A 15,634-nucleotide genomic window follows, 5' to 3' on the forward strand; every position below is an offset into this window, starting at 1 on the left:
ATAACGTTATACGTTTTTACGTATTAGTATATAACGTTATCCGTCATTACGTAATAGTATATAACGTTATACGTTCGTACGTAATAGTATATAACGTTATACGTTATTACGTATTAGTATTTAACGTTACACGTTATTACGTATTAGCATATAACGTTACACGTCATTACGTATTAGTATATAATGTTGTACGTTAGTACGTAATAGTATATAACGTTATACTTCATTGCGTAATAGTATATAACGTTATACGTTATTACGTAATAGTATATAACGTTATACGTTTTTACGTATTAGTATATAACGTTATACGTCATTACGTAATAGTATATAATGTTGTACGTTAGTACGTAATAGTTTATAACGTTATACGTTATTACGTAATATTATATAACGTTATACGTCATTACGTAATAGTATATAACGTTACACGTTATTACGTATAAGTATATAACGTTACAAGTCATTACGTATTAGTATATAACGTTATACGTTAGTACGTATTATGATATAACGTTACACGTTAGTACGTAATAGTATATGACGTTAGACGTTATTACGTAATAGTATATAACGTTATACGTCATTACGTATTAGTATATAGCGTTATACGTCATTACGTAATAGTATATGACGTTAGACGTTATTACGTAATAGTATATAACGTTATACGTCATTACGTATTAGTATATAGCGTTATACGTTATTACGTAATAGTATATAAAGTTATACGTTTTTACGTATTAGTATATAACGTTATACGTCATTACGTAATAGTATATAATGTTGTACGTTAGTACGTAATAGTTTATAACGTTATACGTTATTACGTAATATTATATAACGTTACACGTCATTACGTATTAGTATATAACGTTACACGTTATTACGTATTAGTATATAACGTTACACGTTATTACGTATTGGTATATAACGTTACACGTTATTACGTATTAGTATATAATGTTGTACGTTAGTACGTAATAGTATATAACGTTACACGTTAGTACGTAATAGTATATAACGTTATACGTTATTACGTATTAGTATATAACGTTACACGTTATTACGTAATACTATATAACGTTATACGTCATTACGTAATAGTATATAACGTTATACGTTATTACGTATTAGTATATAACGTTACACGTTATTACGTATTAGTATATAACGTTATACGTTATTACGTATTGGTATATAACGTTACACGATTTTACGTATTAGTATATAACGTTACACGTTATTACGTATTAGTATATAACGTTACACGTTATTACGTATTAGTATATAACGTTACACGTTAGTACGTAATAGTATATAACGTTATACGTTATTACGTAATACTATATAACGTTATACGTCATTACGTAATAGTATATAACGTTACACGTTATTACGTATAAGTATATAACGTTACAAGTCATTACGTATTAGTATATAACGTTATACGTTAGTACGTATTATGATATAACGTTACACGTTAGTACGTAATAGTATATGACGTTAGACGTTATTACGTAATAGTATATAACGTTATACGTCATTACGTATTAGTATATAGCGTTATACGTCATTACGTAATAGTATATAACGTTATACGTTAGTACGTCATAGTACATAACGTTACACGTTATTACGTATTAGTATATAACGTTACACGTTATTACGTATTAGTATATAACGTTATACGTTATTACGTATTGGTATATGACGTTACACGATATTACGTATTAGTATATAACGTTACACGTTATTACGTATTAGTATATAACGTTACACGTTATTACGCATTAGTATATAATGTTATACGTTAGTACGTCATAGTATATAACGTTATACGGTATTACGTATTTTATATATAACGTTACACGTTAGTACGTAATAGTATATAACGTTATACGTTATTACGTATTTTATATATAACGTTACACGTTAGTACGTAATAGTATATAACGTTATACGTTAGTACGTATTAGCATATAACGTTATACTTCATTGCGTAATAGTATATAACGTTATACGTTATTACGTAATATTATATAACGTTATACGTTTTTACGTATTAGTATATAACGTTATCCGTCATTACGTAATAGTATATAACGTTATACGTTAGTATGTAATAGTATATAACGTTATACGTTATTACGTATTAGTATTTAACGTTACACGTTATTACGTATTAGCATATAACGTTACACGTCATTACGTATTAGTATATAATGTTGTACGTTAGTACGTAATAGTATATAACGTTATACTTCATTGCGTAATAGTATATAACGTTATACGTTATTACGTAATAGTATATAACGTTATACGTTTTTACGTATTAGTATATAACGTTATACGTCATTACGTAATAGTATATAATGTTGTACGTTAGTACGTAATAGTATATAACGTTATACGTTATTACGTAATATTATATAACGTTACACGTCATTACGTATTAGTATATAACGTTACACGATTTTACGTATTAGTATATAACGTTACACGATATTACGTATTAGTATATAACGTTACACGTTATTACGTATTAGTATATAACGTTACACGTTATTACGTATTAGTATATAACGTTACACGTTATTACGTATTAGTATATAACGTTATACGTTATTACGTATTGGTATATAACGTTACACGATATTACGTATTAGTATATAACGTTATCCGTCATTACGTAATAGTATATAACGTTATACGTTAGTACGTAATAGTATATAACGTTATACATTATTACGTATTAGTATATAACGTTACACGTTATTACGTATTAGCATATAACGTTACACGTTATTACGTATTAGTATATAATGTTATACGTTAGTACGTCATAGTATATAACGTTATACGGTATTACGTATTTTATATATAACGTTACACGTTAGTACGTAATAGTATATAACGTTATACGTTATTACGTATTTTATATATAACGTTACACGTTAGTACGTAATAGTATATAACGTTATACGTTAGTACGTCATAGTATATAACGTTACACGTCATTACGTAATAGTATATAACGTTATACGTTAGTATGTATTAGCATATAACGTTATACTTCATTGCGTAATAGTATATAACCTTATACGTTATTACGGAATAGTATATAACGTTATACGTTATTACTTATTAGTATATAACGTTATACGTCATTACGTAATAGTATATAACGTTATACGTTAGTACGTCATAGTACATAACGTTATACGTTATTACGTATTAGTATATAACGTTACACGTTAGTACGTAATAGTATATAACGTTATACGTTAGTACGTATTAGCATATAACGTTATACTTCATTGCGTAATAGTATATAACGTTATACGTTATTACGTAATTGTATATAACGTTATACGTTTTTACGTATTAGTATATAACGTTATACGTCATTACGTAATAGTATATATCGTTATACGTTAGTACGTAATAGTATATAACGTTATACGTTATTCCGTATTAGTATATAACGTTACACGTCATTACGCAACAGTATATAACGTTATACGTTATTACGTATTGGTATATAACGTTACACGTCATTACGCAGCAGTATATAACGTTATACGTTATTACGTATTGGTATATAACGTTACACGATATTACGTAATAGTATATAACATTACACGTTATTACGTATTAGTATATAACGTTACACGTTATTACGTATTAGTATATAATGTTGTACGTTAGTACGTAATAGTATATAACGTTATACGTTATTACGTAATACTATATAACGTTATACGTCATTACGTATTAGTACATAACGTTACACGTTATTACGTATTAGTATATAACGTTACACGTTATTACGTATTGGTATGTAACGTTACACGTTATTACGTATTAGTATATAATGTTGTACGTTAGTACGTAATAGTATATAACGTTACACGTTAGTACGTAATAGTATATAACGTTATACGTTATTACGTATTAGTATATAACGTTACACGTTATTACGTAATACTATATAACGTTATACGTCATTACGTATTAGTATATAGCGTTATACGTCATTACGTAATAGTATATAACGTTATACGTTAGTACGTCATAGTACATAACGTTACACGTTATTACGTATTGGTATATAACGTTACACGTTATTACGTATTGGTATATAATGTTGTACGTTAGTACGTAATAGTATATAACGTTACACGTTAGTACGTAATAGTATATAACGTTACACGTCATTACGTATTAGTATATAACGTTACACGTTATTACGTATTAGTATATAACGTTACACGTTATTACGTATTGGTATATAACGTTACACATTATTACGTATTAGTATATAATGTTGTACGTTAGTACGTAATAGTATATAACGTTACACGTTAGTACGTAATAGTATATAACGTTATACGTTATTACGTATTAGTATATAACGTTACACGTTATTACGTAATACTATATAACGTTATACGTCATTACGTAATAGTATATAACGTTATACGTTATTACGTATCAGTATATAACGTTACACATTATTACGTATTAGTATATAACGTTATACGTTATTACGTATTGGTATATAACGTTACACGATTTTACGTATTAGTATATAACGATACACGTTATTACGTATTAGTATATAACGTTACACGTTATTACGTATTAGTATATAACGTTACACGTTAGTACGTATTAGTATATAACGTTACACGTTATTACGTATTAGTATATAATGTTATACGTTAGTACGTCATAGTATATAACGTTATACGGTATTACGTATTTTATATATAACGTTACACGTTAGTACGTAATAGTATATAACGTTATACGTTATTACGTATTTTATATATAGCGTTACACGTTAGTACGTAATAGTATATAACGTTATACGTTAGTACGTATTAGCATATAACGTTATACTTCATTGCGTAATAGTATATAACGTTATACGTTATTACGTAATAGTATATAACGTTATACGTTTTTACGTATTAGTATATAACGTTATCCGTCATTACGTAATAGTATATAACGTTATACGTTAGTACGTAATAGTATATAACGTTATACGTTATTACGTATTAGTATTTAACGTTACACGTTATTACGTATTAGCATATAACGTTACACGTCATTACGTATTAGTATATAATGTTGTACGTTAGTACGTAATAGTATATAACGTTATACTTCATTGCGTAATAGTATATAACGTTATACGTTATTACTTAATAGTATATAACGTTATACGTTTTTACGTATTAGTATATAACGTTATACGTCATTACGTAATAGTATATAATGTTGTACGTTAGTACGTAATAGTATATAACGTTATACGTTATTACGTAATATTATATAACGTTACACGTCATTACGTATTAGTATATAACGTTACACGTTATTACGTATTAGTATATAACGTTACACGTTATTACGTATTGGTATATAACGTTACACGTTATTACGTATTAGTATATAATGTTGTACGTTAGTACGTAATAGTATATAACGTTACACGTTAGTACGTAATAGTATATAACGTTATACGTTATTACGTATTAGTATATAACGTTACACGTTATTACGTAATACTATATAACGTTATACGTCAATACGTAATAGTATATAACGTTATACGTTATTACGTATTAGTATATAACGTTACACGTTATTACGTATTAGTATATAACGTTATACGTTATTACGTATTGGTATATAACGTTACACGATTTTACGTATTAGTATATAACGTTACACGTTATTACGTATTAGTATATAACGTTACACGTTATTACGTAATACTATATAACGTTATACGTCAATACGTAATAGTATATAACGTTATACGTTATTACGTATTAGTATATAACGTTACACGTTATTACGTATTAGTATATAACGTTACACGTTAGTACGTATTAGTATATAACGTTACACGTTATTACGTATTAGTATATAATGTTATACGTTAGTACGTCATAGTATATAACGTTATACGGTATTACGTATTTTATATATAACGTTACACGTTAGTACGTAATAGTATATAACGTTATACGTTATTACGTATTTTATATATAACGTTACACGTTAGTACGTAATAGTATATAACGTTATACGTTAGTACGTATTAGCATATAACGTTATACTTCATTGCGTAATAGTATATAACGTTATACGTTATTACGTAATAGTATATAACGTTATACGTTTTTACGTATTAGTATATAACGTTATCCGTCATTACGTAATAGTATATAACGTTATACGTTAGTACGTAATAGTATATAACGTTATACGTTATTACGTATTAGTATTTAACGTTACACGTTATTACGTATTAGCATATAACGTTACACGTCATTACGTATTAGTATATAATGTTGTACGTTAGTACGTAATAGTATATAACGTTATACTTCATTGCGTAATAGTATATAACGTTATACGTTATTACGTAATAGTATATAACGTTATACGTTTTTACGTATTAGTATATAACGTTATACGTCATTACGTAATAGTATATAATGTTGTACGTTAGTACGTAATAGTATATAACGTTATACGTTATTACGTAATATTATATAACGTTACACGTCATTACGTATTAGTATATAACGTTACACGTTATTACGTATTAGTATATAACGTTACACGTTATTACGTATTGGTATATATCGTTACACGTTATTACGTATTAGTATATAATGTTGTACGTTAGTACGTAATAGTATATAACGTTACACGTTAGTGCGTAATAGTATATAACGTTATACGTTATTACGTATTAGTATATAACGTTACACGTTATTACGTAATACTATATAACGTTATACGTCAATACGTAATAGTATATAACGTTATACGTTATTACGTATTAGTATATAACGTTACACGTTATTACGTATTAGTATATAACGTTATACGTTATTACGTATTGGTATATAACGTTACACGATTTTACGTATTAGTATATAACCTTACACGTTATTACGTATTAGTATATAACGTTACACGTTATTACGTGTTAGTATATAACGTTACACGTTATTACGTATTAGTATATAACGTTACACGTTAGTAAGTAATAGTATATAACGTTATACGTTATTACGTAATACTATATAACGTTATACGTCATTACGTAATAGTATATAACGTTACACGTTATTACGTATAAGTATATAACGTTACAAGTCATTACGTATTAGTATATAACGTTATACGTTAGTACGTAATATTATATAACGTTACACGATAGTACGTAATAGTATATGACGTTAGACGTTATTACGTAATAGTATATAACGTTATACGTCATTACGTATTAGTATATAGCGTTATACGTCATTACGTAATAGTATATGACGTTAGACGTTATTACGTAATAGTATATAACGTTATACGTCATTACGTATTAGTATATAGCGTTATACGTTATTACGTAATAGTATATAAAGTTATACGTTTTTACGTATTAGTATATAACGTTATACGTCATTACGTAATAGTATATAATGTTGTACGTTAGTACGTAATAGTTTATAACGTTATACGTTATTACGTAATATTATATAACGTTACACGTCATTACGTATTAGTATATAACGTTACACGTTATTACGTATTAGTATATAACGTTACACGTTATTACGTATTGGTATATAACGTTACACGTTATTACGTATTAGTATATAATGTTGTACGTTAGTACGTAATAGTATATAACGTTACACGTTAGTACGTAATAGTATATAACGTTATACGTTATTACGTATTAGTATATAACGTTACACGTTATTACGTAATACTATATAACGTTATACGTCATTACGTAATAGTATATAACGTTATACGTTATTACGTATTAGTATATAACGTTACACGTTATTACGTATTAGTATATAACGTTATACGTTATTACGTATTGGTATATAACGTTACACGATTTTACGTATTAGTATATAACGTTACACGTTATTACGTATTAGTATATAACGTTACACGTTATTACGTATTAGTATATAACGTTACACGTTAGTACGTAATAGTATATAACGTTATACGTTATTACGTAATACTATATAACGTTATACGTCATTACGTAATAGTATATAACGTTACACGTTATTACGTATAAGTATATAACGTTACAAGTCATTACGTATTAGTATATAACGTTATACGTTAGTACGTATTATGATATAACGTTACACGTTAGTACGTAATAGTATATGACGTTAGACGTTATTACGTAATAGTATATAACGTTATACGTCATTACGTATTAGTATATAGCGTTATACGTCATTACGTAATAGTATATAACGTTATACGTTAGTACGTCATAGTACATAACGTTACACGTTATTACGTATTAGTATATAACGTTACACGTTATTACGTATTAGTATATAACGTTATACGTTATTACGTATTGGTATATGACGTTACACGATATTACGTATTAGTATATAACGTTACACGTTATTACGTATTAGTATATAACGTTACACGTTATTACGCATTAGTATATAATGTTATACGTTAGTACGTCATAGTATATAACGTTATACGGTATTACGTATTTTATATATAACGTTACACGTTAGTACGTAATAGTATATAACGTTATACGTTATTACGTATTTTATATATAACGTTACACGTTAGTACGTAATAGTATATAACGTTATACGTTAGTACGTATTAGCATATAACGTTATACTTCATTGCGTAATAGTATATAACGTTATACGTTATTACGTAATATTATATAACGTTATACGTTTTTACGTATTAGTATATAACGTTATCCGTCATTACGTAATAGTATATAACGTTATACGTTAGTATGTAATAGTATATAACTTTATACGTTATTACGTATTAGTATTTAACGTTACACGTTATTACGTATTAGCATATAACGTTACACGTCATTACGTATTAGTATATAATGTTGTACGTTAGTACGTAATAGTATATAACGTTATACTTCATTGCGTAATAGTATATAACGTTATACGTTATTACGTAATAGTATATAACGTTATACGTTTTTACGTATTAGTATATAACGTTATACGTCATTACGTAATAGTATATAATGTTGTACGTTAGTACGTAATAGTATATAACGTTATACGTTATTACGTAATATTATATAACGTTACACGTCATTACGTATTAGTATATAACGTTACACGATTTTACGTATTAGTATATAACGTTACACGATATTACGTATTAGTATATAACGTTACACGTTATTACGTATTAGTATATAACGTTACACGTTATTACGTATTAGTATATAACGTTACACGTTATTACGTATTAGTATATAACGTTATACGTTATTACGTATTGGTATATAACGTTACACGATATTACGTATTAGTATATAACGTTATCCGTCATTACGTAATAGTATATAACGTTATACGTTAGTACGTAATAGTATATAACGTTATACATTATTACGTATTAGTATATAACGTTACACGTTATTACGTATTAGCATATAACGTTACACGTTATTACGTATTAGTATATAATGTTATACGTTAGTACGTCATAGTATATAACGTTATACGGTATTACGTATTTTATATATAACGTTACACGTTAGTACGTAATAGTATATAACGTTATACGTTATTACGTATTTTATATATAACGTTACACGTTAGTACGTAATAGTATATAACGTTATACGTTAGTACGTCATAGTATATAACGTTACACGTCATTACGTAATAGTATATAACGTTATACGTTAGTACGTATTAGCATATAACGTTATACTTCATTGCGTAATAGTATATAACCTTATACGTTATTACGGAATAGTATATAACGTTATACGTTATTACTTATTAGTATATAACGTTATACGTCATTACGTAATAGTATATAACGTTATACGTTAGTACGTCATAGTACATAACGTTATACGTTATTACGTATTAGTATATAACGTTACACGTTAGTACGTAATAGTATATAACGTTATACGTTAGTACGTATTAGCATATAACGTTATACTTCATTGCGTAATAGTATATAACGTTATACGTTATTACGTAATTGTATATAACGTTATACGTTTTTACGTATTAGTATATAACGTTATACGTCATTACGTAATAGTATATAACGTTATACGTTAGTACGTAATAGTATATAACGTTATACGTTATTCCGTATTAGTATATAACGTTACACGTCATTACGCAACAGTATATAACGTTATACGTTATTACGTATTGGTATATAACGTTACACGTCATTACGCAGCAGTATATAACGTTATACGTTATTACGTATTGGTATATAACGTTACACGATATTACGTAATAGTATATAACATTACACGTTATTACGTATTAGTATATAACGTTACACGTTATTACGTATTAGTATATAATGTTGTACGTTAGTACGTAATAGTATATAACGTTATACGTTATTACGTAATACTATATAACGTTATACGTCATTACGTATTAGTACATAACGTTACACGTTATTACGTATTAGTATATAACGTTACACGTTATTACGTATTGGTATGTAACGTTACACGTTATTACGTATTAGTATATAATGTTGTACGTTAGTACGTAATAGTATATAACGTTACACGTTAGTACGTAATAGTATATAACGTTATACGTTATTACGTATTAGTATATAACGTTACACGTTATTACGTAATACTATATAACGTTATACGTCATTACGTATTAGTATATAGCGTTATACGTCATTACGTAATAGTATATAACGTTATACGTTAGTACGTCATAGTACATAACGTTACACGTTATTACGTATTGGTATATAACGTTACACGTTATTACGTATTGGTATATAATGTTGTACGTTAGTACGTAATAGTATATAACGTTACACGTTAGTACGTAATAGTATATAACGTTACACGTCATTACGTATTAGTATATAACGTTACACGTTATTACGTATTAGTATATAACGTTACACGTTATTACGTATTGGTATATAACGTTACACGTTATTACGTATTAGTATATAATGTTGTACGTTAGTACGTAATAGTATATAACGTTACACGTTAGTACGTAATAGTATATAACGTTATACGTTATTACGTATTAGTATATAACGTTACACGTTATTACGTAATACTATATAACGTTATACGTCATTACGTAATAGTATATAACGTTATACGTTATTACGTATCAGTATATAACGTTACACGTTATTACGTATTAGTATATAACGTTATACGTTATTACGTATTGGTATATAACGTTACACGATTTTACGTATTAGTATATAACGATACACGTTATTACGTATTAGTATATAACGTTACACGTTATTACGTATTAGTATATAACGTTACACGTTAGTACGTATTAGTATATAACGTTACACGTTATTACGTATTAGTATATAATGTTATACGTCATTACGTATTAGTACATAACGTTACACGTTATTACGTATTAGTATATAACGTTACACGTTATTACGTATTGGTATGTAACGTTACACGTTATTACGTATTAGTATATAATGTTGTACGTTAGTACGTAATAGTATATAACGTTACACGTTAGTACGTAATAGTATATAACGTTATACGTTATTACGTATTAGTATATAACGTTACACGTTATTACGTAATACTATATAACGTTATACGTCATTACGTATTAGTATATAGCGTTATACGTCATTACGTAATAGTATATAACGTTATACGTTAGTACGTCATAGTACATAACGTTACACGTTATTACGTATTGGTATATAACGTTACACGTTATTACGTATTGGTATATAATGTTGTACGTTAGTACGTAATAGTATATAACGTTACACGTTAGTACGTAATAGTATATAACGTTACACGTCATTACGTATTAGTATATAACGTTACACGTTATTACGTATTAGTATATAACGTTACACGTTATTACGTATTGGTATATAACGTTACACGTTATTACGTATTAGTATATAATGTTGTACGTTAGTACGTAATAGTATATAACGTTACACGTTAGTACGTAATAGTATATAACGTTATACGTTATTACGTATTAGTATATAACGTTACACGTTATTACGTAATACTATATAACGTTATACGTCATTACGTAATAGTATATAACGTTATACGTTATTACGTATCAGTATATAACGTTACACGTTATTACGTATTAGTATATAACGTTATACGTTATTACGTATTGGTATATAACGTTACACGATTTTACGTATTAGTATATAACGATACACGTTATTACGTATTAGTATATAACGTTACACGTTATTACGTATTAGTATATAACGTTACACGTTAGTACGTATTAGTATATAACGTTACACGTTATTACGTATTAGTATATAATGTTATACGTTAGTACGTCATAGTATATAACGTTATACGGTATTACGTATTTTATATATAACGTTACACGTTAGTACGTAATAGTATATAACGTTATACGTTATTACGTATTTTATATATAACGTTACACGTTAGTACGTAATAGTATATAACGTTATACGTTAGTACGTATTAGCATATAACGTTATACTTCATTGCGTAATAGTATATAACGTTATACGTTATTACGTAATAGTATATAACGTTATACGTTTTTACGTATTAGTATATAACGTTATCCGTCATTACGTAATAGTATATAACGTTATACGTTAGTACGTAATAGTATATAACGTTATACGTTATTACGTATTAGTATTTAACGTTACACGTTATTACGTATTAGCATATAACGTTACACGTCATTACGTATTAGTATATAATGTTGTACGTTAGTACGTAATAGTATATAACGTTATACTTCATTGCGTAATAGTATATAACGTTACACGTTATTACGTAATACTATATAACGTTATACGTCAATACGTAATAGTATATAACGTTATACGTTATTACGTATTAGTATATAACGTTACACGTTATTACGTATTAGTATATAACGTTATACGTTATTACGTATTGGTATATAACGTTACACGTTATTACGTATTAGTATATAACGTTATACGTTATTACGTATTGGTATATAACGTTACACGATTTTACGTATTAGTATATAACGTTACACGTTATTACGTATTAGTATATAACGTTACACGTTATTACGTAATACTATATAACGTTATACGTCAATACGTAATAGTATATAACGTTATACGTTATTACGTATTAGTATATAACGTTACACGTTATTACGTATTAGTATATAACGTTACACGTTAGTACGTATTAGTATATAACGTTACACGTTATTACGTATTAGTATATAATGTTATACGTTAGTACGTCATAGTATATAACGTTATACGGTATTACGTATTTTATATATAACGTTACACGTTAGTACGTAATAGTATATAACGTTATACGTTATTACGTATTTTATATATAACGTTACACGTTAGTACGTAATAGTATATAACGTTATACGTTAGTACGTATTAGCATATAACGTTATACTTCATTGCGTAATAGTATATAACGTTATACGTTATTACGTAATAGTATATAACGTTATACGTTTTTACGTATTAGTATATAACGTTATCCGTCATTACGTAATAGTATATAACGTTATACGTTAGTACGTAATAGTATATAACGTTATACGTTATTACGTATTAGTATTTAACGTTACACGTTATTACGTATTAGCATATACCGTTACACGTCATTACGTATTAGTATATAATGTTGTACGTTAGTACGTAATAGTATATAACGTTATACTTCATTGCGTAATAGTATATAACGTTATACGTTATTACGTAATAGTATATAACGTTATACGTTTTTACGTATTAGTATATAACGTTATACGTCATTACGTAATAGTATATAATGTTGTACGTTAGTACGTAATAGTATATAACGTTATACGTTATTACGTAATATTATATAACGTTACACGTCATTACGTATTAGTATATAACGTTACACGTTATTACGTATTAGTATATAACGTTACACGTTATTACGTATTGGTATATATCGTTACACGTTATTACGTATTAGTATATAATGTTGTACGTTAGTACGTAATAGTATATAACGTTACACGTTAGTGCGTAATAGTATATAACGTTATACGTTATTACGTATTAGTATATAACGTTACACGTTATTACGTAATACTATATAACGTTATACGTCAATACGTAATAGTATATAACGTTATACGTTATTACGTATTAGTATATAACGTTACACGTTATTACGTATTAGTATATAACGTTATACGTTATTACGTATTGGTATATAACGTTACACGATTTTACGTATTAGTATATAACCTTACACGTTATTACGTATTAGTATATAACGTTACACGTTATTACGTGTTAGTATATAACGTTACACGTTATTACGTATTAGTATATAACGTTACACGTTAGTAAGTAATAGTATATAACGTTATACGTTATTACGTAATACTATATAACGTTATACGTCATTACGTAATAGTATATAACGTTACACGTTATTACGTATAAGTATATAACGTTACAAGTCATTACGTATTAGTATATAACGTTATACGTTAGTACGTAATATTATATAACGTTACACGATAGTACGTAATAGTATATGACGTTAGACGTTATTACGTAATAGTATATAACGTTATACGTCATTACCTATTAGTATATAGCGTTATACGTCATTACGTAATAGTATATAACGTTATACGTTAGTACGTCATAGTACATAACGTTACACGTTATTACGTATTAGTATATAACGTTACACGTTATTACGTATTAGTATATAACGTTATACGTTATTACGTATTAGTATATAACGTTACACGATATTACGTATTAGTATATAACGTTACAAGTTATTACGTATTAGTATATAACGTTACACGTTATTACGTATTAGTATATAATGTTATACGTTAGTACGTCATAGTATATAACGTTATACGGTATTACGTATTTTATATATAACGTTACACGTTAGTACGTAATAGTATATAACGTTATACGTTATTACGTATTTTATATATAACGTTACACGTTAGTACGTAATAGTATATAACGTTATACGTTAGTACGTAATAGTATATAACGTTATACGTCATTACGTAATAGTATATAACGTTATACGTTAGTACGTCATAGTACATAACGTTACACGTTATTACGTATTAGTATATAACGTTACACGTTATTACGTATTAGTATATAACGTTACACGTTATTACGTATTAGTATATAACGTTACACGTTAGTACGTAATAGTATATAACGTTATACGTCATTACGTAACAGTATATAACGTTATACGTTAGTACGTCATAGTACATAACGTTACACGTTATTACGTATTAGTATATAACGTTACACGTTATTACGTATTAGTATATAACGTTATACGTTATTACGTATTAGTATATAACGTTACACGATATTACGTATTAGTATATAACGTTACAAGTTATTACGTATTAGTATATAACGTTACACGTTATTACGTATTAGTATATAATGTTATACGTTAGTACGTCATAGTATATAACGTTATACGGTATTACGTATTTTATATATAACGTTACACGTT

Source organism: Bombus pascuorum, chromosome 2, assembly GCF_905332965.1.
Source record: "Bombus pascuorum chromosome 2, iyBomPasc1.1, whole genome shotgun sequence".
Classification (NCBI taxonomy): domain Eukaryota; kingdom Metazoa; phylum Arthropoda; class Insecta; order Hymenoptera; family Apidae; genus Bombus; species Bombus pascuorum.